Source organism: Entelurus aequoreus, linkage group LG14, assembly GCF_033978785.1.
Source record: "Entelurus aequoreus isolate RoL-2023_Sb linkage group LG14, RoL_Eaeq_v1.1, whole genome shotgun sequence".
Classification (NCBI taxonomy): domain Eukaryota; kingdom Metazoa; phylum Chordata; class Actinopteri; order Syngnathiformes; family Syngnathidae; genus Entelurus; species Entelurus aequoreus.
Genome location: NC_084744.1, coordinates 31342505 through 31347459, shown reverse-complemented (window position 1 = coordinate 31347459; position 4955 = coordinate 31342505). Strand labels below are relative to the sequence as shown.

The 4955-nt window shown below is 40.6% G+C and overlaps 2 protein-coding genes across 3 annotated transcripts in view; one reads left to right on the top strand and one right to left on the bottom strand.

The window, feature by feature from the left end:
- LOC133664736 (zinc finger protein OZF-like) overlaps positions 1-4955 on the top strand; it is a 519603-nt gene that overhangs the window by 217289 nt on the left and 297359 nt on the right. The gene's annotated exons all lie outside the window — the stretch shown is intronic.
- LOC133664739 (zinc finger protein 501-like) overlaps positions 1-4955 on the bottom strand; it is a 178710-nt gene that overhangs the window by 39304 nt on the left and 134451 nt on the right. The window lies entirely within an intron of this gene.

Here is a 4955-nt window from a genome sequence, read left to right as displayed (position 1 = left end):
TCAAAGTTGGCTTCTGCGCATGTCCAATTTGTCAAGGTCTTCTTCTTCTTCTTCTTCTTTGGTTTAATGGCGGTTGACAAGCAACCTTGTGGTGCGCATTACCGCCACCTATTGAAATGGAGTGTGGACGGAAATGGATCCCTACTCTATATTATTTTATTCAACCCAGTCTTTTTTTAAATGTATATACAATGTTTTATAACCTATGTGTTGTGATTGCAATCCTAAAATATCTTCCATTAGTAATCTAACCTTCTCTTTCGCTAACTTATTTCCCAGTATTTGCCTTTCTCTGTTGTATATCTTTCCTTTTTGTAAAATCCAAGACTTTAGTCTTTCCAACAGAGAATCTTAAACCCCAAGCTGTTCCCCATTCTTAAACTTTATTTACCGCTTTTTGAATCTTCTTTTCTATATGATTATATAATATATATTATATAATAAAGACACTACATATTATGGATCATAAAACATTGAATCAATTGTTATAAGTGTGGATGCTGAAAATGCCTTTGACTCGGTCAATTGGAATTTTCTTTACAGAGTTCTATACAAATTTACCTTCCAGGATATAATTATTAAAACTATACAGGCACTAAATAACAATCCTGCTGCTAGGATTAAAGTCAATGGGTAATTATTAAATAGTTTTACCTTAGAAAGGGGTTCTAGACAGGCATGTGCATGGTCACCATTACTCTTTGCATTCTACCTGGAGCCACTAGCTCAGTCTATCAGACACAATGAAGATATTAAGGGAATTATTATTAAAGGGAGAGAGTATAAATTGGCCTGCTATGCGGATGACATTTTAGTCTACCTCTGGCACCCAACATACTCTCTTCCTAAATTAATGCAATAATTTGAACAGTATGGTCAATTATCAGGATATAAAATCAATATAGGTAAAACCCAGCTACTCTCATATAATTATAACCCACCAGGGGGATCAGAAGCAGTTACCCCCTGGCATGGCAAACAGAGTCTTTTAAATACCTGGGCATCATTTTATCGAAATATATTACAACATTATCTGCATACAATTATCTACCCATACATAAAAAATTAAAACATGACATAGCACGATGGAACTTAATAACATTTTTTAGCCTTAGGTCTAGAATTGATTCTATTAAAATGAACGCACTTCCAAGACTGATGTACCTATTTCAGCTCTACAGGATATTTTCAAATGACCCCTTGAAAGTAAGATTCTGTTTTTCGGACATGTACCTCAGGACTTACTTAATGAATATCCTACTAGTGGCTTGTAAAAAGACCATTCCTGTGCATCTGTCAATGTGCTTGAGTTTCGTTCCTCAGGGCGGCTGATGTCCTGCAATCTTTGGTGAGACTCCAGTTGCTGGACGTCATTCGACTGATTTGATTGACTTCTCAAGAAGTACTTATCAATGCGAGATCCCTGTTTTCCTTCTCTCATGCACCCTTTCTTTCCTTGATGTATTTTAAAGCCCTGTGAAGATGTTATTTTCTTCCAACCACAGGAACAGACCTGGAGCCTTTTCTCCAATGTTGGTGATAATACTGTGCCTGGTTCTTGTTCAGTGCCAGTCTTGCTCGTAGTCATTTCCGTTCCTGGGTCTAAAACCATGGTATCCATCGATGAGTCATCTTACGCCCCCGCTCTCGCAGACTCTAGGGGTGTTCTTTCTTTAGTTGTGTCTGTAGCAATTGGTGGGTGTCTCCAAAATACTTATTGGATCCTGGCGACATGGGTAGCTAGCCCATCCCTGCCCCGGTGGGGTCTATTTCCTCCTGTCAGCTGTCTTTCCAGCAGTCACATGGTCTTTCCCTTGTTGTCAGCCACTCTATTCACGGCAGTCACTGGATGACTCCAGGGTGAATGTTTCCAAATACACAGGACAAGATATTAAAATCCAGAGTGCCACCTCCTACCTCCCGTGTTGAAGACTTAAAGACACTGACTTATTATCTATGTTGCTGCAGGCTGGGCAGACGCATCAATAGGGTTTTCAACTGGGCTCCACTCTCATGGATGTTTCGCTGACTGGGCCCACGACGCCTCAAGTAGGTTCAGCGGTGCATTCTGGCGTCCCAGAAGCACCCCCCTCTGCATCTGACCAGCCTCACCATGAGTATTGATTTATTTTGGTGACCAGTTGGGGTCTTTCCTCTTTAGCCAGAGCCACTGGCTTCTCCGCTCTGCCACCCGCGATGTTTCCTATATTAGATGTAAATATAAATGGAAAACAATGATTTGCAAATAATTTTCAACCCATATTCAGTTGAATATGCTACAAAGACAACATATTTGATGTTCAAACGGATAAACATTTTTTTTTTTTGCAAATAATCATTAACTTTAGAATTTGATGCCAGCAACACGTGACAAAGAAGTTGGGAAAGGTGGCAATAAATACTGATAAAGTTGAGGAATGCTCATCAAACACTTATTTGGAACATCCCACAGGTGTGCAGGCTAATTGGGAACAGGTGGGTGCCATGATTGGGTATAAAAACAGCTTCCCAAAAAATGCTCAGTCTTTCACAAGAAAGGATGGGGCGAGGTACACCCCTTTGTCCACAACTGCGTGAGCAAATAGTCAAACAGTTTAAGAACAACGCTTCTTAAAGTGCAATTGCAAGAAATGTAGGAATTTCAACATCTACGGTCCATAATATCATCAAAAGGTCAGCACACTGTTGCTCACAGTGTGCTGACATGACACTAGATTGCTTATCCGTCATTATCCAGGGTGTCAATCTTGGCTCAGCTCATTTCTGAGAGTCCATTTGTCACATCTGGTTATTGTTTGCGTTTGTTAGTGTTCTCCGGTGTTTAGTTGTTAAGAATTCTCCATGTTCATCTACGTTTTCAGATACTTTATTTTGAAGCATTTCATGACAGTGTCACTTCTGCTTCCCTTTTGACGTGTGTGAATGTGTGGTAACTTGTTTCTCTGCTACGTTTAATCGGTGCTCTAGTCTTTGACGATGTGAGTATGTTGGTGATTATATAAGACTCATTTAGTTTGTTAATAGACACCACTCTGTTTGTGTAACATTTAGGGGTGTTTTATTAATATTATTGGTGCTGTGTTTTCAGAATGCTACGAGCTAACATCTCCCTGTTAAAGGCCTACTGAAATGAATTTTTTTTATTCAAACGGGGATAGCAGATCCATTCTAGGTGTCATACTTGATCATTTCGCGATATTGCCATATCTTTGCTGAAAGGATTTAGTACAGAACAACGACGATAAAGTTCTCAACTTTTGGTCGCTGATAAAAAAAAGCCTTGCCTATACCGGAAGTAGCGTGACATCACAGGAGGAAGGATTCCTCACAATTCCCCGTTGTTTACAATGGAGCGAGAGAGATTCGGACCGAGAAAGCGACGATTACCCCATTAATTTGAGCGAGGATGAAAGATTCATGGATGAGGAATGTTAGAGTGAAGAACTAGAGAGGCAGTGCAGGACGTATCTTTTTTCGCTCTGACCGTAACTTAGGTACAAGGGTTCATTGGATTCCACACTCTCTCCTTTTTCAATTGTGGATCACGGATTTGTATTTTAAACCACCTCGGATACTATATCCTCTTGAAAATGAGAGTCAAGAACGCAAAATGGACATTCACAGTGACTTTTATCTCCACGACAATACATCAGCGAAGCTCTTTAGCTACTGAGCTAACGTGATAGCATCTGGCTCAAATGCAGATAGAAACAAAATAAATAAATCCCTGACTGAGGATAGACAGAAGATCAACAATACTATTAAACCATGGACATGTAACTACACGGTTAATAATTCTCAGCCTGGCAAAGCTTAACAATGCTGTTGCTAACGGCGCTGAAGCTAACTTAGCAACTTAGCAACCGGACCTCACAGAGCTATGATAAAAACATTAGCGCTCCACCTACGCCAGCCAGCCCTCATCTGCTCATCAACACCCGTGCTCACCTGCGTTCCAGCGATTGACGGCGCGACGAAGGACTTCACCCGATCACAGATGCGGTTGGCGGCTAGCATCGGCTAGGCGTCTGCTATCCAAGTAAGTACTCCTTGTTGTGTTGCTACAGCCAGCCGCTAATACACCGATCCCACCTACAACTTTCTTCTTTGCAGTCTCCATTGTTCATTAAACAAATTGCAAAAGATTCACCAACACAGATGTCCAGAATACTGTGGAATTGTTCGATGAAAACAGAGCAGTTTGTATGGTGACACATTGGGTACGAATACTTCCGTTGCCATCGTGACGTCATGCGCATACGCATCATGCATAGACGTTTCCAACCGGAAGTTTAGCGGGAAATTTAAAATTGCACTTAATAAGTTAACCCGGCCGTATTGGCATGTGTTGCAATCTTAAGATTTCATCATTGATATATAAACTATCAGACTGCGTGGTCGCTAGTAGTAGCTTTCAGTAGGCCTTTAAGGATAGCATTGCTGCTGCTAATGTGGCTAGCTCACATGCCATTGTGGAAATGCAATATAATATGTCTCTAGTACTTTACTTTGAGCATATGTATATAGGCATAATATATATATTGTTGTTTAGTTACATGACATAAATGTTGATGAGTGTTTGCTTGTGGTTTACAGATACCAAATGAACCTAACCTAAACCAATATACACCATTAAAGTTGGAAGAGTCCAAATGATGACCGTGTGTTTTCTGACCGGAATCCCAACGTGGTCAATATCACAAAAAAACAGTCGCAGAGTATAATACTCAACATTAGTGTTTTAGTTCCTGTCCTGTGCTTTTATTTTGGCGGCTTTTCCGGTTTTGTTGGTATTTTCCCGTGGCTGCTTTTTGCTACCTTTGTTGTCCGGACATTATTCTTTGTTCACGGGTGACGATCGACTATGCTTTTTGATAACGAGCTCTAGTACGCACTTCCTTTGTGGATGCCGTCTGCTCCACATTTCCTGTGAGTGTTTTGCTGGGTTTCAGCAG